This window comes from Manis javanica, chromosome 9 (genome assembly GCF_040802235.1).
Source record: "Manis javanica isolate MJ-LG chromosome 9, MJ_LKY, whole genome shotgun sequence".
NCBI lineage: Eukaryota > Metazoa > Chordata > Mammalia > Pholidota > Manidae > Manis > Manis javanica.
This window is the reverse complement of record NC_133164.1, coordinates 115,414,787-115,442,750: the sequence shown is the minus strand read 5'-3', so window position 1 is coordinate 115,442,750 and position 27,964 is coordinate 115,414,787. Positions and strand designations below refer to the sequence as shown.

Below are 27,964 nucleotides of genomic sequence, written 5' to 3'. Positions count from 1 at the left end.
GATCTGCTTCAGAACACCTTACTGGGAAGCTTTCCCTGAAAAATACAGAAAGTTAATGCCCTGAAGCAGATACAGTAAATCAATTTTAGGTTGAAGCTTTCTAATGTTATATAACCAACCGTAGAGAGAATTGAAATACAATTCAGACTAAGCAAGTCAGAAGATACCATGTAACCCAGTTATTTTTCGCTAGCTTGGACTCTTCAAATTTCAAAAATGTTTGGGTAAACTCCAAATATAAAAAACCATTCCATGCAGTTTTTTATCCCAACGTGAGGACCCCCACATTGTCACTCTGGACCCTTGAGAACGCTGTAGATCACAGGTTGAAAACCACTGATCCAATCTTGGTGTCATTCTTCAGATGGCAAAACCGTGTATCATAAAAATTACCATATTTACCAAAGCTGTGGCTTGCTGTGTGTGGAGACATCTAGAAGCTGAGTCTCTGGATTCTAGCTCTTCTCTGCATTGAACACCACTTGTTTCATTCCAAATGAGAGCCTGCAGCAGGTTGCAGCTAAATGTGAAAGTGCTATGCAAATACATTCAAAGTGGCCTTCAATCTACTTCCCTTTATTAAAATGAGGTCCTCTTGCAGAAAGGAAGTAAGTAATGCTGTCTGCATAGTACTGGAATCTTAGGGTGATAGGCCAGGCCTGTGTTGTAGAAAGCAAAGAGATTTTTAAGAAGGCAAATTGGCTTTCAAATAATTTTCACAAGCTAATCTTTTAGTTCGCTTTTTCCTTACACATTCTAAACACAGAGTGGAATGATTGGCCTGTAATAACTTAACCATCATTTGGTAGATTATTCTTAAATATTATAATTATTGGATGACAAGATAAAGTTCATAATAAAAGCAAATATTTCCTTTCAACACTTAAAATCATGTGGCATCCTTTAAGAGAAAAGGCACATATTCATGCTTTCATCACTATTATTTTGTTACCAATATTTTAAGTGTCATAAAATGTGAAGAGCCATACTTAATATTCCTCTTGGAAAACAGTCTCAGATGTATCACATGATCATGAGATGCCTGTATCAAAGAAGTGATTAAATCCAACAGCCTGAATTCCCGGAGCAAGGCAATGTGATCATTTCAGTGTTAGTCACTCAGTTTTGCTCTTAATTCTTTATGAAGGAAAAAAAAAAAAAAGATTGCAGTACATCTTTATTGAAAAACTTAGCCCAGAATATAATTTTCAAAAGTGAAAAATTCTATTTTTTTTAAAACAGTTATAATTTGGCTAGGAGTTTTGTTCTCTTTGTCCTATACCATAACCAGTAAAAGTTTATTAGACATCATCACCAAATATTGCAAAGTGATTATTTCTCCCCATCTCAAAGTTGTTTATATATTACAATCTCTTATAAAGTTAAAGAAAAATAGGAATCAACTGAACTATTCATACACTGGTATTATGAACTTGTTCCTAGGGTTAAGTTATAGGAAAATTTTATATTTTTAAGTAGACTCCTTAATCCAAGACACTTTTTGTGTAGTTGATTCATTATATAAAATTGTTTAACCAGGATTCCTCTAAAAATTTGAATAGAAGTAACATTAGTAGTAAAGCAAAAACTTAGCTAACATTTTAATTTCTCAGATATGTCAACATGGGCTAAATCGTTTAACAGTTTAGCACTGGTCAAAATTTATTCCATAAAATTTTCTTAACGTTAATTTAAATAATTTAATTTTAAAACCTTTAAGTTTACCTTAGATTCATTTAAAAATAGTCTAATCTTGTAAAAGTTTGCAATGATGACAAAGCAAAAACAGGTTACGAAAGTGTTAATATTACAAATTAATATGTACTTTCCTATACCTTCATTTTTTCAAATCACAACTATTACTACTATGTACTTCCATATTATTATTGTCATTTATTATCTTATAACTCCCTACATTTAACTTCCCAATTACTTTTAACACTTTTCTATGATTATGGTCATATTTATTCAAGTACTTTTATAGAGTTAAAATTTTGCAGAACTACAAGAAATAGAGAGGTACAGCCTCAGTCTCAGCTGCCTGACATAACTTGTCATACTGTCTGTATGTATTTTGCTGTCATCTGTACATGTCTCCCAAGAGATGAGGGCTAGTTGTCTTTGTGCAAATCCACCTGTTCTGGTCAGGTATTGAAAAACTTTCTATAGTTCTTAACTGAGGACTTCTAGAACTGTTCAGTCTTCTTTTCTTCTTCTATTTCAGGACAATTGGGTTTAATCATAGCTTGTGTTATTCTGTCTTTTATATTTTCTGAGAGAGAATAAACAATAGTAGAAACAATCACACCTGTTTACAGACAACCTTTTTTCATTCCAGTTGCATTTTGTCATTGTGAAATCATGATTTCAAAATCACGACTTCTTTCTCATATTTATAATTATTATTTTGATTTCAATTTCTTTTAAATTTGGCCAGTGGGGATACCTGGCTCTTTTATTCTTTTCAGATTGTTCCTGAAACACTAAAATTGCTCCTCACTTTTATTAAGGTATTCCAAACCAAGGCTGATTTTATTTTTCGTTCCAAAGCATTAAATAGCCTGCTACCTAAATGTGCACTATTTCTTGTAGTATCATAGAGCCATACTGGTGTACTAAAGATTTTGAGTAGAAAATGTGTGACAAATGCTGAGCCACATTTACTAAAGAAGGGGAAAAGTATTTATTTTAAGGTTAAATTTTATTTTAAGAATGGCTTATTTTTGATTGAGTCATACAGTGACCAAATACTATTTACATTGAAATATTTTTAGCTTGGTCTCTCTGTGATTCACATTGGTATAATTTTGAACATACTCAAATTGTATCTCTTTCTCTTCTAATCTTATATGCTTCATTATCCACAAAAAGTCAATTTATTGATAGACATCTATTTCATCTTTTTCCTAATGCTGTAATAGACAATGAAAGCAGAGACATACAGTGGTAAATATGTTCTAGAGTCACTATTCTAAGCACTTTAATACCTTTATTAGCTGACTCACCAGATATGTATTCACATTACACATTTTGGGGACTAAGGCACCAAGAGATTAACAATATATTGTCCAAATTCACACATCTAACCAGGAGTCAGACACAGGTTCTAACTTCACCACTATCCTCTACTAATCCTCTAGTAACTACCGACCTAGAAGCTTAAACATACTAATATTTTTATGATGTTTAAGCCTTTGTCAATTTATTCGGTTATACTATATTAAACTGATGGGTGAAAAAAATCAAATAAAATTACATTCATAGCTTTGTTATTTTTTTTCCATTTGTTCATTTTTACAATTTCTTTGCATTTTGAAGTGATCTAAAGTTTCCAATGTACACATGTAAATAAGGTAGACAAAACCTCTCGTATAAACAGACACATACATTTGTATATTTTTTGTTTTAAAAGTTGTCACAATTTTTCTCACATTTGGTATTCTGAACGATATTTTAAAATGTGGTGAAAGTAACTGTAAACTCTTTTTTTTTGTCTGATTTTTTTTTTTTTGGTATCATTAATATACAATTACAAGAACAATACTGTGGTCGCTAGATACCCCCAATTCTCAAGTCCCCACCACATACCCCATGACAGTCACTGTCCATCAGCAAAGATTTCTTACATATTCATTTCTTTTCCACAACACATTTCTGTTTAATTTCTACCTCAAAAATGCAGCCTAATTTTGACTTGTCAATATTCAATAGACAGCAAGTCAAGGGCAAAGCGGAAACCTGATGAGAACGTGGGGGGAGAAAGGCCTTACCTTTTCCAAATATCAGGAGATAATTAGGCTCTTAGCAAAACTGTCACCTCTACTTCCAGACCATTGTGTTTGTCTCTTCCTTTGTAATAAACTGAACAGCTCTTTGAGGGGTTTACATTTTTTCAGTAATTCCTCTTATAATAATAGGAACATTGCATTATAAAATGATGTTTTGCTCCTTCTTTAAAAAAACCTAAAGTGAATATACCTTCAGAAGCACAATATGTCAAAATGAGGTATATTGAGGCTACATTTTCAGTTCTGACTTTTGAATGTACTCTTGCATTCCAGATCTGAATTGAAAATATAAGTAGCTTCTCAAGAATAGTTATTTCCAATTAGACTACTGCAGTGTGTGCATTTGAATGTGCTACCTAAAACTTCACTTGCTTTAGGCTGAATAATTACATTTATTCTCCATTTTTCACTGGCTACCTTATATTTCTGTGAACTCTTCAACAATTATTTAAACCTTCAAAAAAGAAATATACAAACTTCTAAGTGTCTTGGCTTCTTTAAGCTTAAGCTTTTATTTTAGAAAGTGCTCATCTAATTTAAGCTAATAAGTGAAAAATATTGTATAAAACTAAAAAATTTCTCAAAAGAATTGTGACTTTTTATAGAATATATCATATTATCTGAGAAAGACAAAATGTCAACCTAACAAGGCTTTTAGTTCAAAATTTGTTATACTCTAAATGCATAAAAACTTTCTTTGTGACATAAGATCAGCCTGTGAAACAGTAATGTGGAATTTATTCACAACAAATAGATAAGGTTAGAAAGGATCTTTTTGATGGAAAAAAAATATATTTGTTGAATATTCATAAATAAGATTTGAATCAAGTATGTCCTTTTTCCTCTCTGAAATAATTTGATCGCATATAGCACATAGTGACTCAAAGTCATTTGCCTAAATTATTTACCTGAAACTTAGATGATAAAATGAGTCAAGAAATCCCTTTATTTGGATCTTGCGGTTTTGCCATAGGCAGAGATCCAGAGTCTGGCCTCCATACATTTCAACGCCTTGAAGTGATCATTCCGCCTTTGTAGCTATTCCTTCACTACTAAAAGCTGATAGAGACCCAACCACACTAGGGTTAGTTACTCTTGCAAATTATTTGTAAATACTTTACCACAGTCATGCTGCATTGAATATGTGCATCCAGAACACCTCTCATCTAGGACACTCTGAAACTGTAGGTCACAACCCACTAATGACCTATACATTTGATTTACAAAGCAGACACAGCAGAGATGGTGCAATCTTGGAATTCATCATGTGTGTGTCTATCCATGGGTGTGCTTGAATACTGAGTCTTCATGCATAATGTATGTCTTAAAATAAATTTTGGCCAAAATGCTCAAAAAACACTACCCTAAATGAACTTAAAACATATCTGATGAATTTATTTTCTTAAGAGCAATAAATAAATAAATAAATGGGAGTTTGCAAAATAAATCATGTGAGCTTTTTACTCCATTTTCTGCCCGTTGCTTTTCTCTCATGGAGCATTCTGTATTTCTTCCTATGCTTTGTCCTTCACAGCAGCATTCTCTTTTCATTTCTTTATTTTTATCTGGATAGCACATTCATTTTTGTCCATGTGTTTGTAAAGCAGGTAATGTCAGTCCTCTATGGTAGGCCAGGAACTGTGTTAAGCACTGGAGATCCAAGGATGTATATAATATAATACAATGTTCATTCTTAAGAACCTGGCAACTTATTGGGGAAAACAGATGAGTAAGTAGAAAATCATTTCTCAACTGAAGTTATCATTAGAACTCACAGGAGCTGAGGAGTTGTGAAAAAGGATTGTCAGAAGCCTACTTTTTAAAGGAATTTGGGAGTAAAGAAATTTTATCTGGAGACTAGAGAAATGATTCCTTGACAGAAAGGAATAAAAACATTATGAGGTTACTTGAAACTTGATAAATAGGAAAAAGAGCAGTAAGAGTCTGTGGCCCATTAGTACTCAATGTTTAAATGGCATCTGAATGGCCTGTCTACTTCTGTGTTATTTGCCTCAGAGGCAATTCTTTCAGCTATTGATAATACAGAAAACAAAAAATCTTATTCTTACTACATGATTTACACTGCTTGAGAAACAGTCTTTTGTGCTATTTTGCCACTTCTCTCTGTTGGTGACTGAGCTATAAAATCTCCGGACTATTTTGTGATGTGCATTCAGTGTCCTAAATTTAGTGCTTCCTTTGGGAAAAAGCCTGTGCAGTCCCTAAAGAATCCTGAAAGTATCCCCAATATATATATATATATGAGATGTAATTCTTTCCAAAAATACATACTTTTGTCCTTAACAATTCCTACTGAACTCTGATTCATCTCTATAAATGTTCAAACTTAAGAAAATAGACTTTTGCATGTTTCTCACCATATGCACTTCACAACTCCATTTGCTTTTATGAATTTATCAAATATGTTTCCAAAATAAAGGCAGAACCAGGGACAGTTATTTCATTCAGCAAAATGTACTGAACACTAAAACTGGGCCAGGCACAGGGGATGTGATGATAAACAAAAAGTGGCACAATCGTTGCTTTCATGGAGTTTCCTTTGTGGGGTTCACAGCGTAGGAGATAAAAAACATTTCGTATGCACATTGATAGAGATAGGATTGTCAAAGAGAAGCCCTAGATTTGGCTTTTGCAATTCCATGGGAACCGTGATGGGGCACAGTAGAGGGGGACCAAGTTTGGGGCAAACAACATGAATTAATTTGGGGATATTTGGACTGCTTTTAACACTCCTAAGTGAAAATGTTAAGTAGGGAATTGGATTTGTTGTCTGCAGCTAAGATGGGGAGCTAGGGAAGGAGATAAAAATTTAAATCATTGGCTTGTCAAATAAAACAGCATCATGAATAATATTTTCAAGTGAAATAAGAAAACAGTAAGAAGAGAAAAAGTCTTTGATGTGTGTTTTAAGGCGCTTCAACATGCTCATGAAACTATAAAAAGAAATTCCAGCATGTGTTTCATCTGAAAACACGAATGTATAGCACCCCTAAGCTCATAATGCAGCTGAAATTAGCGCTGTTTCTTTCCGGCTTGGATTATGCTAATATCCGTGAGTTTTCTACCTTATGGTTCACTTCTCTAGGTCAGATGTCTTTTTGTCTGTGTATCATAAAATCTATGACAGGGTTTCAATGTATTTTTTTTAATTGAGTTAAACAAACTTTGAATTCACTTCTGAAATACTCTAGAATACAACCTAATAATGTTAATTGTGTTTGAGCCACAGATTCATGGGGAGAACTACATACAGTAAGTTCACTATTTAGGCCCCAGTTTCGCCATTTCAAAGGAAAAACATAAACAAAATATTAAATTTATTACTGACTAATTTATATTACAAGAATACCAGAATTAATAATGAATGATATTATCAGGTAGCCGACATAGGAAACTTCTCTCTGAATTGAAAACTGTAGTAGATTAAAGAGGGCTGCAAGTGTGCCTTCCTATCAAGAGTGGGGATCTGTGTCCCCTCCCAGGGTATCTGGCTGGGTTTCTGGGACTTTCTGACCAACAGACTATGGTAGAAGGTACGCTTTGCCTTGAGAAACAGGTAGCTTCCTTTGATCATTAATTTTATGTGTCAACTTGACTGGGTCACAGAGCGCCCAGATATTTGCTTAAACATTGTTTTGGATTATGCCTGTGAGCATGTGTCTAGGTGAAGCCAGCATTTGAATCAGAGAACTCAGTAACGTGGTTTTCCGTTACCAGTGTGGGTGCGCATCATCCTATCCACTGCGGGCCCAAACAAAATAAAATATAAAGTATAAAATGAGGAAGGAAGAATTCTGTCATTCCTGCCTGACTGATTGAGCTGCAACATCCGTCTTTTTCTGCCCTCAGCTGCCCTGGTTCTCAAGTCTTTGGACTTGGACTAAATTACGCTGCTGGCTCTGCTGGGTCTCCAGCTTACAATTGGCAAGTCTTGGGACTTCTCAGCCTCCGTAATTTAGTAAGTTCATTTCTAGTAATAAACCTCTTCCATTATATATCCATCCCACTGGTCCTGTTCCCCTAGAGAACCCTGACTAACCCTTTCTCTTCCCGTCATGTGGCGCATTCTGTCTTGGAACTCAGCCACCGTACTATGAGGAACTGCAAGCACCACACTGTGTGGAATCCCATAAAGAAGCCCCACGGAGAGGACCGAGCCAGCAATCCCAGCTGAGCTCCCAGAAGACATCTGACAAATTACCAAAGATGCGAGGAAGCTATTCTCGTAGTAGACCCTCCAAGGCCAGTTAAGCAGGCCGACCTGATGCTTTGTAGCTGAGATGATCCATTTCCACTGCATTCCGCCCAAGTTACAGATTCAGGGTTAGGATACATTTTTGTTGTTTATTTTTAATACACTACATCTTGAGGTGATCTTTTACACAGCCAGAGATAACTACATAAAGTATAAAATGAGATTAAAATAAAAACACTATTTCTGTTAAAGCTGCATTGTTGAATGTGCCTTAGCTCTATGGACATAGATTTCTTCATCACACCATCCCTCCAGTGTCTAGAGTTTGGAACTGCCCAAGGGAAAGTTTGGGTTAGCATAAAAGATACACAGAGTAAAGGACACCATCAACAGAACGAAAAGGCATCTTACAGTATGGGAGAATATATTTGTAAATGACATATCCAACAAGGGGTTAACATCCAAAATATATAAAGAACTCACGCGCTTCAACATCCAAAAAGCAAATAACCTGATTAACAAATGGGCAGAGGATATAAAGAGACAGTTCTCCAAAGAAGAAATTCAGATGGCCAACAGATACATGAAAAGATGCTCCACATCACTAATCTTCAGGGAAATGCAAATTAAAAGCACAATGAGATATCACCTCACACCAATAAGGATGGCCAGCATCGAAAAGACTAAGAACAACAAATGCTGGCGAGGATGTGGAGAATGGGGAATCCTCCTACACTGCTGGTGGGAATGTAAGCTAGTTCAACCATTGTGGAAAGCAATATGGAGGTTCCTCAAAAAACTAAAAATGGAAATACCATTTGACCTGGGAATTCCACTCCTTGGAATTTACCTAAAGAATACAACTTCTCAGATTCACAAAGACATATGCATCCCTATGTTTATCACAGCACTTTTTACAATAGCCAAGATATGGAAGCAACCTAAGTGTCCATCAGTAGATGAATAATGCATAAAGAAGAGGTGGTACATATACACAATGAGATACTATTCCGTCATAAGAAAGAAACAAATCCTACCATTTGCAACAACATGGATGGAGTTGGAGGACATTATTCTCAGTGAAATAAGTCAGGTAGAGAAAGACAAATGTCAAATGATTTCCCTCATTTGTGGAGTATAACAATGAGGCAAAACTGAAGGAACAAAATAGCAGCAGACTCAGAGACTCCAAGAATGAACTAGTGGTTACCAAAGGGGAGGGGTGTGAGAGGGTGTGTGGGGAGGGAGGGAGAAGGGGACTGAGGGGTATTATGTTTAGTACCCATGGTGTGGGGGATCACGGGGAGAACAGTGTAGCAAACAGAAGGGACATAGTGGATCTCTGGCAACTTGCTGCACTGATGGACAGTCACTGCATTGGGGTGTGGGTGGGGACTTGATAATATGGGTAAATGTAGTAACCACATTGCTTTTTCATGTGAAACCTTCATAAGAGTGTGTATCAATCATACCTTAATAAAAAATTTTAAAAAAAAGATTCACTGATCCAGAATTGCTAACTTCCAGAACTCTAGCAAGGTGGGAGGAAAAAGAGATTAAGTCTTATGAGAGTCATTGTGAAGAAACATGGAAACAGATGAAACTCTCTCCCCTGAAATCTCATGATTGATAGGAGTTATGTTAATCAAAGTAGAAAACAAATCCATAAATATTAGAATCACAGAGGAATATATTTATTGTAACATAAGTAAATACCCAGCATTTTATTTCACAGCCTTAAATAGACCATTAACAATGGATATGCTTTTGGTTTTACTTTCTTTTTTGTTTATGATTTTGTTTAATCAAAATCACAAGCATGTTCTAGTCAATAAAGCTTGGAAATAAATCCGTGTAGAAGGAAAAATATGCGTGTGTGTTACATGTATATGTCATAAATTATTTGAAGATGAGTTCTTTAAAGTCACATGTTTGAAATGAAACATGTTTTTAAATTAGTGGTTTGTGTTGAGTTTTCTTCATTGGGTATTTTCCATATTTGCTTAAGGAGTTGAACAAAAAATTTATTTCTACATAAAGTTTCTGCAGTTGGCTATATTTTCTAATATGTATAAAAATATGCATATGTATTTTTTCACTTCTGTCTTCTATTTCCAGTGAGACTAATCTATAGCTATGCCTGCTTGCTTTGATTGCATATAAGGCAAGGAAGAACATTATTTTGCATGTTTTTATTTATTATTTGCATATTATTGTGTAACAATATGCACTTTGAATACGTTTTTACCTCCAAAAAGAGATTTATAAAAAATATGATTTCTTTCACTATAATTACATTAAGAAATATTTTTCAAGAGGCACATTAAAGTAGCAATATTTTAACAAGGCTGACACATCCTTCATAATTACCTTTGTTCTATTACTGCACCTTACAAATTGAATTAATTCACACTATTATAAAACCAAAATATGGGATATAAAATCAGAACACCAAAGAATTTAAGCTAATGTCAGTTCTGTTACCCATATCAGTCAAATCACACTCCTTTTTTTCAAACAAATGTTCTCTTGTAGAAAACATGTGCTAAAATAGAACATGAGAAGACATTAGTTCACCTCAATGACCTCTCCTGACCCATCCACATCTTTGAAATATAAATATGAATTAGTAAACGTATCTGTCAAGAGAAATGATTCATCTTTCATTAGAACTTGAATAATTTAAAACAAAATAAATGAATTAAGGCCAGTGATTGACAGTATTATATTTTTAGTGAAAAGTGACTACTTTATTTTTGGTTATGTAATTTGTGAGGCAAATGCATTGAAAATATTCTTTCTGGTACTTTTTCATAGAAATTATCTATGTCCAACTATTTAAACCTTGTATGCCATCCCCACTAGGAAAAAGATGGTTATAATGATTCCCTCTGCAGAAATTTAAATGTATTTACTTACATATTGGACCATTACATTTTATTTCTCTTCTATTTTGAAATCAACATTTAAACATATAGGCTAATATCACAATATACATTCAATGATATTGTGAAATATTGTAGTGTGTCCTAAAATCATTTCATTAACCTTTATAATTTCACACTATTTGGGTCAGCTAGCTCTTCAGAACTGAGGTACTGAGCCATCTTCATAGCCACTGATCCTTGAATTAGGAAAAAATATTTAAATCCAAGTTATTTCTTTCACATTAAAAGAATGCAAATGGAATTGAACAGTTCCTTTGAAGTTTACAAATAGAGTGTCACTTTAAAATCCATAATCTTATTTTTAGTGTGTAGAGGATATTCCCATAGAAATACAAAGCAGGTTTCCAAGCAAGTCAAAAATTCTTACTGCATAATAATGAAATATGACATATAGTTACAAAATGAATCTGGGATTCTCTGTCTTGAGAGTAAGGAAATGGAATGGAAGAGGTAGAAGGGAAGGTATTTGTTGGTGTTCCTAGAGTTCTGTCCAAGGTACCCTGAATTTTTCAATCTACACGTGCTCTCTCTTAGCCTTGCTCATGGTTCTAACCATTCTATTTAATACCGGTGACTCTTAAATCTGCATCTACCGTTTTTTTAGATATATTATGGGGCTCTAACCACTATGTATCCTAAATTCAGACGAGTTCTTCCATTCAGAAGCTCTCTATGCTGAGAATTTCTCCATAATTTCCAAGTATCTACCTGGGTCTTCTCCTGACTCTAATTACTTAAAATTCACCTTTTCTTGGTGTGACTAATTTCTGATAAAGTTTGCGAGGAAAGCAAAATAAAATTATTGAAAGAATTACATTAATGTAAAAATCATTTAAAAATCTCTGAATCCCTTTGTAGATTGGCATTTTAGGGATATTTTTAATACAAATTAATCTTTAATTAAGGTTAATTTACAGTGAAATGAATCATGTTAAGTAACTTAGAATTCTGGGTGCTATGTCTTCTTCTTTTCCTAGTTTCCTAAGAAAGCTTCACCTAGTGCCTTACCAGTGTCTAATTCTGAACAGTCACTCAAAACAAAACGGTCTTTGATTGGGCAAGACTCAGGATCATATGTACTCATCTCTCAGTGCTATCTGGCTACTCAGCGGTTAGCCTGGAAACATTAGTCATTCTACATTTTTTTTCTTGGAACACCCCAAGCTAATATATTAGTCAATTCTACCAGCCATGCCATCTATGTGTATAACTAGAATCCAAATACTTCTTACTATTACCCGCCACAATTATGTGCACACTGCCATGATCTCTTTCACAGAAGCCAGAATGTAAAATGGGCATTATTTTTTGCCACCTTCTTCCTTAAGAGATGTCTTCCACATCATAATAAAATAAAAAATTTTCTAATGGACAATGAGAACCTATATGACCAGGTCCATTGTCCTTTCAGACCACGTTTTCTATCATTCCCCGTTCACTCATTCCTCTTCTGGGCTACTAGTTGTCATCTACACCAAGTGTACCCTTATCTGAAGGCACGTGGGGTTAGGTTCCTTTCAGCCCTGAACATTCTTTTCACAGATCTTTGTAGATTTCTCCATCACTGCATTCAAGTATTGACCTTTCAGGCAGAACTTCCCTAACAATCCTGTATAAAATGGCATTTACATCTCTCATCCTGAAATATATGTTTTTATTGTAGTCCCAACCAGAAAATAAGGTTTAAGAGCACAGGATATTTTTGCTGTTAAATGTTAAATTATCATTTTCGGCAGATAGCAGCATTTCACAAATATTAATTGAATGAATCTAATGCCAGTTCTGTGGGATTCTATTACCTTTGCTCTACCTGAGCACCATATGCCCTTTTCCTGCCATAAAAATACATTTTGATACTCAGTTATTTATTTTCCTCCAAAGAGGTGATCTATATGAATGGCAGAGAGAGAACAGGAGCGGGGAGTCAACCAACGTCAGCAAGGTACGGATTGTGCATAATATCCTTCCATGGTCCTCTGTCTAATGTGTAAATCTGGACAAAAATTGGAAGATAAATGAATATGTGTTGAATGACTGACACAGTCACATTCCATTTATATCATCTTCCTTTATCTTGGCCACTAAAACCACTACTAATGATAATCATATTGACCTTTCCAGCAATCTACTATGACAGAATTCACTAAATTTCCCTCAGGATCCATTTTCTCCTTTATCTAAATAATTAAACCTTCAAGCTTTAGCTGTGCATGTGGCCACCTGGCTTGAATTTGCATTTCTCAGTTATTCTTGCAGATGTTGTGGCCACGTGTCTCAGTTTTGGCCAGAGAAATGCAAGAGCAATCTATGTGCTCACATGCTGGATCCTTTCAAAAATACAAAACGAAACATTGCTTACCCTCTATCCTCTTCTTCTGCACTGGATGCTGGAATTAACTGTAGGTAGGGGCTGGGTATTTTCTGTTTGCCCCCTAGATGCACTCTCCACCATTCAGTTGTTCTGTGCCCTGGGAAACTGGCTCTTATGGACTCCCAGGTGCCCTGAATTCCAGTGGGGTTAAATCAATGGAAGATGGGTTAGTGGAAGGAGGGATTTCTTCTTCTGGCTTCATTTCTGTCCAGATGTGTGTTCTTTCCCTCAGATACACCTGTGAGATAGTTCAGTCCTTCAGCTGTGGTTATCCTTTTTGGGTTCCAAAAGACTTTCCTTCTCTTCCCTTTTCTGTTCTAGGTATGATAATTCTCCTTTATTTTCAGGTTCATTTAACCCTCTCTATACCATTGTAACTAGCTTCTTTATTAGACTCTTCTCCTTTTTAGCATGAGTGTGACCAACCTCCACCACCACTTTCTGAAAACTTAATTGATACAAGGAATAGTACCAGATGTTGCTCCAGGACACAGACCCTTACATACATTTATAGAATAAATTTGCTTACATATCTGCCACCTTCCTTGCTGGAAGAAAAAAGGACAGAGATAAAGTGACAATGATACTTACTTGCTCAGGAGATGATTCTAAATATAAGGATTGTGGGGAAGCTGGTTCCTTCTGCTGGCCCTAAAAATGATACATAGGAAAAAAATACCACAGTGATGACCTTGGAAGTCTAACTCAAACTACAGATGCAAAGTCAGAAAAATCTCTGTGGGGAAGATAAGCATGAGGGTCAGCCTAGAGTCTGATTTTTTGGGCTATGGAAACACCGCACCAATTAAATGCTCATCCCCACCAGGTATGATGGTGCTAAGGTGAGGGAAATGATGGGGACCATGGAAACACTGCTATGGCTCTGGGACTTTTGAAGCTGAGATATTGAATTCTCAAATTATGTTGAATCTCTTTTTCTGGTGGAAGTATTCTGTCTTCCCTCTAAGACAGCCAGGTTTTCCCTACCATATCAGGCTGTTGCCCTCTAAGGGGATTCTCCACAGAACCCAACCCTGACAATCCCTCATTTTCCTCCAAGCTTACAATAGGAGTTCATTCCTAGCTTATTGCCAATATAGAAGGGCAAGGCCTGGCAGAAAATAGCCAGTATATTGAAAGAGATGCATGACATTGTCAAATTTTATCAGCATGAGCCTGATATTGTAATGAGATTGTATTCTGAAGGTGTTAGAGAAGGCTTTCAAAACATAAGATGTTATCAACCTGATTTTACTGACATGTGCGCACTTACTCAGGGTCCTGGATTAAAAGTGTTAGCTTGAGCCTTGGGGGGTGGAAGTTACATTCTGAGCGGGGGCTAATTGCTCCATGGAAAGTCAATGGGGATGAACCGGCAGCACTGCTGTGCCAGAGGAAGTAGTGCGCAGGCTCAAGCAGGAGGACAGTGTGTGCATCTATTACGTGCAAAGTGCTAAGTTGGTCTTAAGCCCCGTCTGATGAAATGGTTGAATCCAGGAGGGTGTTCTCTTTATGAAAGCAATAAAAAATGCCTCAGTGACAAGGGCACTAGTATCTTTGAAAAATTCAGAGGTGGCTTTCCTCTGTAGGCTGCAGATGAAAATGGGGAATACCACAACTAATTTAGGGACTTGATCTAAATAAGAAAATAAGATCATAGTACACAGAGACCATCTATGGTACATAAATTAGAGATAAGGTGGTCACAGGGATAGAGTGGTGGCAGTTAGTGACAGGAGTCGCATGGTATTCAGAGTGTTTTGATTGACAAGATCTTTGTAAAGCTAATTAATCTAAAAATTCCTAGAAATAAATTGATAATGCATGTTGCCTACCATTGCTAAGAAAGAAAAAAAGTCAGATAATGGAAGTGCTTTCCACACAAGCACTAATATGGGAACCAACAGAAATATTGCCTCTTTAGAGACCTACAGAGATTAGACTACCTCTCAATTTAATGAATAATACAGTGCAGTTGATTTCCCTAAGAAGTTCACCTGATTGGCTGGCTAGCTCAAGAACAAAGTGGATCTTGAAAAGGAAATGATGAGCTCTAACTCTACTTCCCAAACTGTACTCTGGATCAAAATCTCCTGGGAATTTTATCAAAAATGCATATTCCGATTGAAAAGGTCTAGGAAGTAGTGTCAGTTTCTGCATTTCTAGCACATCCCTGGTAAATAGATCCAAATGTTGGTGATTGCCAGTGACATTTTCAGGAGCAAGAGATGACAGCAAACTTAATCTAGTGGAGATACCAATGGCTTCTGTGGCTCTGGATGGATTGTCATTTCTAGAGAAAATCAGCATAGCCAAAAATTATTGCCCCCAATTGTATCACTAAGAGAAATGACGATCAGTTGACCTTTATTGTTATAGTATTCCATGCTTTTCTAGTACATTCATAATTTCTTTGAGCTGAATACTTATCTCCACAATGTTCATCTGTTGAAACCCTAACCTCCAATGTGATAGGATTTATAGTTGGGCCTCTAAGGGGTAATTTAAGTTTAGATGAGGTCATGAGAGTAGAGTGCCTATGACGGAATTACTGCTTTTGTGAGGAGGGACCAGAACCCTCTCTCTCTTCATAATGTGAGGACTCAGCCAGGAAGTGTGCGGTTAGCGAGCCAGGAAATAGGCGTTCACCAGACACAGACTCTACTGGCACCTTGATCTCGATATTCCAGCCTCCAAAACTGTGAGAAATAAATGTTTATAGTTTAAGCTACCCAGTCTTTTGTATTCTGTTTAGCAGCCTAAATTAATATAATTATCTTATGTTAATTGTGCTTGGAGAGCAAGAGGTAGGAAACACCATAGATGCGTTAGTAAGACACGTACTTTCCAGAAATGGGAGACAATTCCCATGGGTGTCATGGGTTTAAACAGTATCTTCCCATTGTCGTAAACACATCACATTGTTTCTGCACATGCAGTTCGTTTCACAGCGAAGGAAAGAGTGTACTGGGCTCACTCTCATTGCATTAACTTGTCTTTCCTCATGCCCTGTCACACAGAGCAGTTTGTCTTTTTTAAATGGAAGATAGGCTTTCTGAAGGGTCAGGTGTAGGATCTTCTTAGAGACAACACTTTGCAAGGTTATCTTCTTCCCTATACCAAATGGGGAAGAAGTGGGAATGGCCTCTCTCACTATTTCTCCAAATAAAGCACTGTGCCAGTGTTATCACCAGGACTTCAGTTCATTTGGAGGTTCCAGCACCACAAGAAGGAAGGTTTCTGTCAGTGATGTAGTTCCCTTAGACGGAAACCTGGGACCAGAACTTGGTCATTTTTATCTCCTAAACCTCCCCAAAAGAATGGGGGTCTCTTCAGGGGCCGCAGTCTTTATAATCTCAATCACTGAAGGGAAAATCGACTGTTGCAAAACAGTGGGGCGAAAAGAAGTATGTGGAACAAATGACATTCATCAGGGCAGCTCTTGGCCCTTCTTGTCCAGTCGTCTTAATCAGTGAGAAAGCACGGCAAACACAAAAAGACAGGGCCAATAGGTAATGAAGGAATGCAGTTTTGGGTTAACCAGTCACGGAAAGAGTCCAGTCCAGCCTAGTGAGCAGCAGAAAGGAAGGAAAAGGTGGAAAGAGGAGAGGGACCAGTAGCGGCCATATGATCTCTGTTAGTTCACTGTTCAGTGTCCCTCCTCTTCCCCGTTACTATCCGTGACGAGTGCCAGGAGGTACGGAAGCTCGATATCAGATCAGATGTAACCAAATGCACGTTGCTCTGTGATTATACAATAGCTGATGGGACGTGGAATGTCTTCTGTTTGGGGAATATATTTTGTCTTCAGGACAAATTACAAAAATGGCTCCTGGTGGATAAAAGTAACAAATCGTGCATAAAATTTTTATTTCTTTAGCCCCTTTGTTACATTTTGTGCTCTGGCAGGCTGTTTAAGAACAGCTGCTGTAGGCGTATTTGTCCTCAGGACCAGGACCACCTGGAGACATTGATATGAGGGTGTGGGGAGAACAAGGTCAGGTATTCATTCCTCTGATTCTGTCCGTTCCAGGACCGCTTCACTCCACCGAATATCCCAGGTCCTGCCGGCTAGCTTTCTCCTCCAGATTCTGGTAAATTCTTCTTCTTGCCCTTTCAGGCAAGTTGTCAGAGGCCTTGTTCTCTGGCCTCCTCTGACATGTTTTACAAAATCTTTTGAGTGTCCTTTAACCCTGCCCTGCTGTTGTAAATTGTCCCTTTACTAAAGTCACTTCAAATATCCCAATGGCCTGTGTCCTGCATTCTTGATGGGGTTCTGATTGATATGCTGTGGGAGCCGGCTTTGAACATGCAGATAACACAACACTCGAGGTGTCAGCAAAGCAACAAGATAAAAGGAACCTGTGTCTGTCCTTGAATTTCCTACTGAGCAGAGCTGCTTACCTCCCCCAGATCCTTGGTCACCAAACTGTCATGTGAAATAGAAATATGTTGTCATCTGTTTAGACAGCACTTTTTTGGGATCTTTGTCATAACAGCCTAACCTGTGCCCTAATTAGTGGACCTATTCTGCATCTATCACCAAGCTAAGGGATTTACACAGAATTTCTCATGTAATCCTTATAAAAATCCTAAAATGTTCCCATTAATCCCATTTTATAAATGAGGAAATTGAAGTTCATGAGGATTTAATAATTTGTCCAAGCTCACCAAGCCAATAGGTGACAGAGTTGGGAAATGACCTGAAATCTATCTTATTCCAAACTGCTCAATCTTTCTACTGCAGCACCTCCTTGAATAAGTCCGTGCTGCTCCCTCCAGGTTCCAGTCTCTGAAGCTCCTTCAGAATTTACCTTAATTAACACTTTTCTGCCGCCCTCTCTCAATCTGTGGAATGCTGTGCTCACACAGAATGTTCTGCGGACATAGGATCTAAGAAATAATCAGGCCTGCCCCCATAATTAATTTATCAATCTTTTATTTATTTATTTATTTATTTTTATTTTGTTATCATTAATGTACAATTACATGAAGAACATTATGTTTACTAGGCCCTCCCCTACCCCAAGTCCCCCAAACAAACCCTATTACAGTCACTGTCCATCAACATAGTAAGATGTTGTAGAATCGCTACTTGTCTTCTCTGTGTTGCAAAGCCCTCCCCGTTCCCCCACCCCCCACATTATACATGCTAATCATAACACCCCCTTTCTTCTTCCCTGCTTTTATCCCTCCCTACCCTCCCATTCTCCCCAGTCTCTTTCCCTTTGGTAACTGTTAGTCCATTTTGGGTTCTGTGATTCCGCTGCTGTTTTGTTCCTTCAGTTTTTCCTTTGTTCTTATACTCCCCAGATGAGTGAAATCATTTGGTATTTCTCTTTCTCGGCTTGGCTTGTTTCACTGAGCCTAATACCCTCCAGCTCCATCCATGTTGCTGTAAATGGTAGGATTTGCCCTCTTCTTATGGCTGAGTAGTATTCCATTGTGTATATGTACCACATCTTCTTTATCCATTCATCTACCGATGGACATTTAGGTTGCTTCCAATTCTTGGCTATTGTAAATAGTGCTGCGATAAACATAGGGGTGCATCTGTCTTTCTCAAACTTGATTGCTGTGTTCTTAGGGTAAATTCCTAGGAGTGGAATTCCTCGGTCAAATGGTAAGTCTGTTTTGAGCATTTTGATGAACCTCCATACTGCTTTCCACAATGGTTGAACTAATTTACATTCCCACCAGCAGTGTGGGAGGGTTCCCCTTTCTCCACAGCCTTGCCAACATTTGTTATTGTTTGTCTTTTGGATGGTAGCCATCCTTACTGGTGTGAGATGATATCTCATTGTAGTTTTAATTTGCATTTCTCTGATAACTAGCAATGTGGAGCATCTTTTCATGTGTCTGTTGGCCATCTGAATTTCTTCTTTGGAGAACTGTCTGTTCAGCTCCTCTTCCCATTTTTTAATTGAATTATTTGCTTTTTGTTTGTTGAGGTACGTGAGCTCTTTATATATTTTGGATGTCAAGCCTTCATCGGATCTGTCATTTACGAATACATTCTCCCATACTGTAGGGTACCTTTTTGTTCTATTGATGGTGTCCTTTGCTGTACAGAAGCTTTTCAGCTTGATAGAGTCCCACTTGTTCATTTTTGCTTTTGTTTTCCTTGCCCGGGGAGATATATTCATGAAGAAGTCACTCATGTTTATGTCCAAGAGATTTTTGCCTGTTTTTTTCTAAGAGTTTTATGGTTTCATGACATATTCAGGTCTTAGATCCATTCTGAATTTACTTTTGTGTATGGGGTTAGACAGTGATCCAGTTTCATTCTCCTGCATGTAGCTGTCCAGTTTTGCCAACACCATCTGTTGTAGAGACAGTCATTTCCCCATTGTATGTCCATGGCTCCTTTATCAAATATTAATTGACCATATATGTTTGGGTTAATGTCTGGAGTCTCTAATCTGTTCCACTAGTCTGTGGCTCTGTTCTTGTGCCAGTACCAAATTGTCTTGATTACTATGGTTTTGTAGTAGAGCTTGAAGTTGGGGAGTGAGATCCCCCCTACTTTATTCTTCTTTTTCAGGATTGCTTTGGCTATTCGGGGTCTTTGGTGTTTCCATATGAATTTTTGAACTACTTGTTCCAGTTCGTTGAAGAATGTTGTTGGTAATTTGATAGGGATTGCATCAAATCTGTATATTGCTTTGGGCAGGATGGCCATTTTGACAATATTAATTCTTCCTAGTCTAATTTATCAATCTTTTGTGCCATACTGATCAAAAATAGAAATCAAGAGTGTAATTTTTGTGCAGGATGTTTAAGGTTTTCATGAAACTTATTTGCTCCTCCATAACGTGGAGTCAATCATGATAACATGAGCTACAGTTAAAGACACTTATCAAATATCTAGATCCTTTGCCTGAATAAATGTGCAAGAAAAAAATGTGATTCTGTTAACTTTAGCAAATGCTTTTAAGCTGCCAGCAGGACCTAATCCTTGAAATGTTTGACAGGAAAAAAAATGTGTGCTGGCCAAAGATTATATATGTTAGATTTCAAGGGCAGCATTACAACATGCTTTGCAATGGAGCACAGGCCAAGATCACTGAAAACCTCATAAACACGACATTATAAAGCTTCAATTCAACTTTTCATACTCTTTCTTCCTATTCTCTGTCTTCTTTTCCATATCCTGTCCTCAAATATACTTTAAGAATATCTCTAAATACTGCACATGTTACTGGAACCATTGAGAATATTGCTCTGGTGACACCTTCAAGATTTGGGGGACTGTCCTATTAAATCTGGTGGGTAGAGATGCTAGCATGTTCACAGTTGTTTTCCTAAGAACTTATATAAAGAACAGTAAAGTGGAATTAGAAGTAATTACCCAGATTCCACCTTTTGTGATCTGTATAACATCACAATGGAAGTTTTTGAGGAATGTTTGGCCATTGAGATATGGCTTGTAGGATAGATGTCTCAGGGCTTTCACAAATTCAGGAACTACCCAGAGATGATAGGTCTGTTGAATATAGGACATTATTCTTATACTTAAATGTGTATTTTATGTATTGGCATAATACATTTTAGAAACGCCAACTATCTGCAGGCTGTATTATGAGAATGAGCACTGGATTTTATTAGAAAGGCTGACTTCTGAACCCAACTCTATCACAGGTGGGTTTTGGGACCTCTCTATAAATATCACTCCCTTGGACTAGGATAGAGCTACTCAAAGCCTTCACAATATAATTTCTTCTCCCAAATGAAAGGGTATGTAACTCAGTGCTTAAGGACACTGGGGTTAGAGCCAAATATGCGGGTTCAAATGCAAACACTTATTCTATGAAATTCTCACATGCTTACCCTCCCTCAATTTGTTTTTACTTGAGCATGTCCCTTGCTAGCATTGAAATGTTTTTATATATGGAAGTTTTTAGAAGAAGAAAATGCTCAGAAAGTGACTTCAGGATATCATCTTATTTTGGTTCATTTAGATTTTCAACAAAAACTCTTTGAGCTGCGTTATAGCAGATCCTGATTGAGATTGGTCTCAATTCTGTGAGCCATTAAAGTGAACATCTAAAATAAAACCCATGGGTGTGTAGTACATTTCCATGCATTCACTGGCCAGTTGGAAGTACTTCTTCAAGTGTTTAATGCATACTTAATAAGAATGTATTTGCATTACCACAGTGTTTCATATTTTACTGTACTTTAATGAAAAGCTTGAAACAAAGGTTCAATTGTTTAAAATTATCATTATACCGTAAACATTTTTGAAGTAATGTTTAACAATGAAATTGATTATCTGAGATTGTGCCCTTCAGAAGTTGTGGACAGAGAATGTGCGGGTTCACCCAGAATTTCCGTCTTCTCAGAAGTACAATGCTTCCATCCAGTGCTGACCAGATAGTGACATTATGTTTTAACTATTATTTTATCGATTTTTAAACTATTACCTACAGCTGTCCTATGAAAAAATTCTTATAATTAACTTTTATTTTGCAGATATTCAAACACATTAGAGAGATTAGAACTAAACTCACACAGTGGCCGAGCTGTGTTTGCTACCCAGGCTCCTATGCAAAATCCATTATTCTGCCCTTTATATCATGCTGTGCTGTCTTCAATTTCTCCCATTTACTGCTCCAGTGAGGCACTTAGGCACACCGCAGGGCGTGAACGCCCGATTTCTTAGTATTGTATTGTGAAACTTATTTACACTTTGCTCATGCTTTGGCTACCTATAGCTTTTTTTTTTTGTTTCTCAGAATTGTGTGACTTAAGACACCCAGACAGAATGGTCAGTAGTATAATTGTCTTGAACCTGCATGAATGCTTTTTGTTAGTTGTAGTGATAATTCTAAACACTCACACTCACGACAGGAGAAAGAGAATAAATGTAGAATACATTTCCTAGTATAGAAGAGATTTTATTGAGCATCTAGTCTGTGCTAAGCAATTTACTTATGTTGTCTCAATTAATTATCTAACATCTTGAGTGCCGGCATTACCATTTTTCCATAATATAAATGTCTTTAAGAAAAAAAAATGCTCGCACAAATCAATAACTTCATCCATTGCACCCAAGTGGAGCCAGCATTCACTTTTCTAAGTTTCCAAAACTCATGCTTTCTGCACTTCTTTTTAAATTATATAATAATATATATTACCTACCAAAGAATATGCACAATGACTGAGGAATGTGATACATGACTATATAATGAATACTTTGAATTCATCACCTGAAGAACAAGAATATTACTGATAACTTTGCTCTTAACTGTAAATACCTCCTATATCCAATCCATTTCCCTTACCTCACACATGGAGTTAACTACTATTCTATATTTAGCATTTTCATTCCATTGCTTTTCTGAGAAACAAGCTTAAAAGTTTCAATCATATGTGTAAAGATCATTAAGCAAGTTACAGTTTAGTCATGCTTTTTTGTAGATTAATAGAAATGATGTCATCAAGAAGATTGCCTTTTGCTATAGATTAAATTAATGGTCAGCAAAATTTGACTCTCTGATGATCTACGGTGGTAAAGGGGTTCACAACAAGCCTTCCAAAAATATGCCACTGTGGCATGTGGATTATTTTTAGCTGAAGACAATCAAGGCCCAAAATAACTCAGTGACACTTTTTACTACCCCTTCACTGCTTCAAAGAATTAGACAAAGGGGAAGGTAGGGGAAGAGCTCTATCATCAGAAACCACTACAAAGAGGTCTAGGCTACGTGGTAAGCTGGGGAGAGTGCAGCAGGCCTGTTTGCTGAAATTCCTCTGTGTTCCGTTGTCTCTGCCTGGCATGGCAAACATTTCTCTGCCAAGTACTCACTCTTCTCATCTTCCTGTGAATCGTCTTCCTTTAGAGTCCCAGACGCCCCTTTTCTCCTTAGTTTGGAATGGCATATAAACTCCAGTTGCCTGACTGTCTTTGAGTCTCTCAGTTTGTTGTGGGGCTCCTGTACATATGAAATTAAATTCATTTTTCACCTGTTTATCTGTTTTACATCAATTTAATTAATAAAGCAGTCAAAAGAACCTAGAAGGGTAGGGGAAAATATCTTTCTTCGCTATGGTAGAATACATTTCTCCAGTCTACACGTTTTGAACTTGGTTGTGTCACTCAACTTTGAACACTGGAATGTTAATGAACTCAAAGCTTGGGTAGCTTAACTATGCTTGTGCGGTTTGCCTTAGCTCTTGGGCTCTGATGATCCCTTGGGAGATGAACATACCCAGGTCATTGCTGTTCCTTCAGCCTGGATCCCAGAACCAGGGATGTGCAGCGGGCCTAGACTCAACCACCCTAACTTGGGTCCAGGTCCAGGTAGTGAACACAAAGCTTGAAGAAAAGCTAGCTGCTCAGACAGCCCAGGGTAAACTACATTAGCCATGTGACCATCAATCTGAACACGTGTGATACTGTCATTTTTAGGAAACATATGTGGTCATTCAGATGACCTGATTTGACCTCCAGCCCTTTCTCCTCTTCCCCAGGTCAGGAGGTGGCACTGAAGATCCCAACCAGTCAACCCCAAAGTCACCTCATTAACATAAAAAACCCCAAAGTCACCTCATTAACATAAAAAAAAGACATCTTTGCTTAGGAAATTTCAAAGGCGTTAGAAGTTTCTGCCAGAAATGGGACAAAGGCCAAATATATATTTCTTATTATAAATCACAGTATCATATTACTGAATACATTTCTGTCATAATTCTAGGATTATTTACTTTAAAAGTTCTTGACTTCGGTTTTGTAAGTTAAATTTTTTGAAATCTTCTAATTTAGTGGCCTACATATTTTTATCATTCTCATTAAATATTAATATGTATTAGGTATTTATATGTATATCCAATTTTTATTCCACATGTCAATTATTTACACTTTATTTCCCTTTCTCTCTTTGATAAGTCCCATTGATTAGTTGAAACTGCCTATAATTTTGGTCATTTCAAAGGATCAACATGTGGCAAATTTACTTTTTTGTTCTTTTTAATTTGCATTTACTTTCTTCTCTAATTCCTTAATTTCAGACATCTACTTCATCAGCCTTTTCTTCTCATATTAATATTTAAGATTACATATTTCCTTCTAGGTATTTCTCAGCTGTTTTTCTTCCATTTTGATGCATAATATTTTCAAAATCATTCTATTTTTCTATAGTTCAATTTCAAATTTTATCCCTACTCTTTGACACATATTCTCCAGAATTATTGCTATCATATCTAATTTTTTGTTTGTTTAGGTGTAGTTACTGACATCTGATTTAATTGATTGGGTCAGAAAACATTATTGCTTTTGCTCACACAACAAATATTCATTGAATGCCTACATGTATGCATATGATAGAGAATAAGCAAACAAAAACCCTTGCCATTATGGAACTTATATTCTATTGATATTGGTAATTTATTGAAACTTGTCTTTATAGCGTAAAATATATTCAGTTTGTATAAATGTACCAAACATACTTGAAATGAGCTCATATTGCTAACTGTTGGTTATATAAATAGTCTCATAAAGCAACTTGCTATTGTGTTTTTCAAATCTATATGCTCACCAATATTTTTATGTTTGGAAGAGATAAGCTAGAATCTTTCATTATGTTAATAAAGTATTTAACAATATCATCCTGAGGTTTTATCAGTTTTAGCTTTATATATTTTCAGTCTAGTTTATTAGCTTCATAATTTTATAACTATTTGATTAATTGAACATTTTATATGAATACTTCAAATTTTTAGCTAGTATTCACTTGTATATTTTTTTGCTTTTCCATTAGTCTTTAGTTCTATGTATATCTTTTGGGATTTGTTTCTTATATTAACCTAGCATTAATCCTTGAAAAAATCTGTTCTGGCAACCTCTTTTTCTTAAGTTAGATCAATTACATTTATTGCTTTTAGCAGTAAATCTGAACTTATGCTTTACAAAGTAAATATTTTTTTCTTGCTGCTGTTTCAGAATGGACTTTCATTGCTTCTGTGTGGGGGGTTACTTAATTTTTACTTCTACTGATTTGCAGGTTGAAAATTATATAAATTGTTTTCATTTCTTAATAATGATCCTTCGGAATTTTTCTTATGAACTTAACAGAGTCTACAGCTTACATATTAATCAGAATCATGAAAAATACAGCAGTAAGTCCTTTAGAATATGAGCTCAGGTCAGTCTCACTGCTTTATATTCTGTTGTTCTCCATCAGTTGTTACTTCTTTTTTAAAAAGACCCAATTAGTTAGACACAATCATTATTATTTTGTAATGATTATATTTTTTATATTCACCTGTTGGTTTTTTGTAGTTTTTTTTCTTAATTTTTATTTTTCTTTCTTTCCTTTCCTTTTCTTGGTCCTTGCAAGGTTCTATGCCTTTCTGAAAGCCTAATAATGTAATATAACTCATTTTATGCAGAGTCAACTTGTTTTACGTCCTCTGTACTGTTTTAAGTGAAAACTCAGTGTTTTCTGTTATATTTCAAAAGTACCAGTTCACCTGTTTTATATACTGGGCTATTAAGTTTTTGCTAAAATAAAAGAATCCATAGTTAGAAAAAAGAAATAGTTATTTAAAAATCACTTCAACAGACTATTGTGCATATTGACAAGTGACTTGTAATGGAAAGATTGAAGAAAAGTGCACAGCTTCAAATGTCTGCTGCTAAATTTTCTTTTCTAAAATTGTGTTAAATTTGTACCCTTGTGATTTAGCTTTAGGTATTCAGAGTTAGCTTTGATTTCATGTAATCAAGATTTTTTTCCCCCAGCTTTGTTGAGGTATGATTGACAAATAAAAATTGCATGCATTTAGGTTGTACAGAATGATTTTTTAAAAGGTGTGCAATGTGATGATTTAATATACATATACATTGTAAAATACTTATCACAATCAAGTTAATCAACACATCCATCACCTCACATAGTTACCAAGTGTATGTGTGTGTGATGAGGACCAATTTTGAAATATCAAAATGCTGTCTGCACTTCACTTTCAGGTTTCCTGTTGTCTCCTTCCCCAGGTGGCACGAACTGTGTGGGACATTGGGGTTTATATAATTCTTAAATCTTCTATTGAAAAGTGATTTTTTTTTTCTTTACTACAATTGAAGAAGCAAGAAGTTTCTACTTTAGGATTTTCTGTTTTCCAGGAAGCTTTATTCTTCCCTCAGGGTTTGAGGAGCCATCTTTTAAACTTCAGAAGTCTTGATTTCAGTGCAAAGATTTCAAGGAGGGGTGAATGTCAGGGGCTTCTCAAAACAAACAGCATCTTCCAACTGCAAAGACAGTCTTACGACGATAAAATGGTCATACACAGAATAAATAACTTTATACCTATTAAAATTGTACAAATGCTCTGGTTACTGACTGTGGCCAATAGCTCAGCCCTTTTTTAAGGTGAAGCCATATGCTTAGGTGTATTTTATTTTGTGTTTTGTTAGCATTGTACCATATATACAAAGGCTGTACTCGGAAAGGGGCCCTTTCTCCCTGTTTTAAAATAAATCTGAAAAATTTTCAGCTTTTCCAGCATGTGTTTTTAATCCCTAGAATGAATACTTTAAAAATATTGAGCTTTTGATGATTAAAAGGAAGAAGAAGCAATAATCCAAGTTAATTCTCTTAAGGGGGAAATAAAAAGATACTATTTTAGTTTCTCAAGATGCTGGAATTTTTTGTTTGCCTGAAATTATATATCTGTAAGAATTGCTGTCATCCCTGAAGGAATTCCGAGTCAGGACTTTTCTGTGGGCTGTGTTTTTGAGAAAACCTGCATTTGAAGAGCACAGACCTGAGAATCAGACTAGTTATTTGTATTTTACAAGTTGCTGTAAGACAGTATTTGTAGTACCTTGGAAAATAAGCAAATAACTTTTTTTTTTAATTTTCCAACATCAGGTAATATTATAAATCTTTATTAATTTGAAAATATAATTCTAACTACAGGTATAGTTAAGAAATCCCACGACAGATCATCTCACAATATAAATGTAAAATTAAATTGTTGTTTCAGTACATTTTATCTAAGCGAAGGACCTTCAGTATTAATAACTTCTGGGCTATTTAAAAACACGAAAAGCTTTTTACGTACTTGCAGTGAACAAAGACATGAACTAATCATCCAACATTATATCCATAAGAGCTGTATGTTGTATTTGAATATTAATATACTCTACTATACTCGCTATAGATTTTCTTGGTATTTCTCGCATTAGTCATGACAGATACCTTAAAACAACAGCAGTTTAATAATTTTTGCCAAACTTGCTGAGCGTTCTGGAGATGTTGTGTTGGTTACCTGTCATTATGTAACACATTAGTCCGGAACTTTGTGGCTTAAAGCAACTGTATTTATTACGTCACAATTTCTGTATGTCAGGAATCTGTGCCCAGCTTCACTGGGTCCTCTGACTGTAATCACAACGTTGGCTGCTGTTGCCTGGGGGAACATCTGCTTCCAAGCTCATCATGTGGGCCTTGACAGGAATTGGTTGCTCATGTGCCACTGGACTCAGGACCTCCATTCCTGTTGGCGGTGGGCTGGAGGCCATCCTTAGCTCACTGCCACGTGGACCTCTCCACTGGCGCAGCTCACAGCGTGGCCACGGCTTCATCACATCACACAAACACGAGGCAGCAGGGGGTGCATGCGAGATGGGAGTTAC

General features: G+C 36.3%; 1 long non-coding RNA gene across 2 annotated transcripts; it reads right to left on the bottom strand.

The window, feature by feature from the left end:
- Window positions 1–418: 418 nt before the first annotated feature.
- LOC140843556 (uncharacterized) lies at window positions 419–27,627 on the bottom strand. Of its 2 annotated transcripts, none has more exons than XR_012121407.1 (4): window positions 27,528–27,627; window positions 23,135–23,261; window positions 13,915–13,974; window positions 419–659 (listed from the first exon to the last, which is right to left on the bottom strand). It is a non-coding gene; the product is annotated as an uncharacterized lncRNA (long non-coding RNA). The 2 variants fall into 2 exon arrangements; XR_012121406.1 differs by having other exon boundaries at window positions 27,391–27,575.
- Window positions 27,628–27,964: the final 337 nt, after the last annotated feature.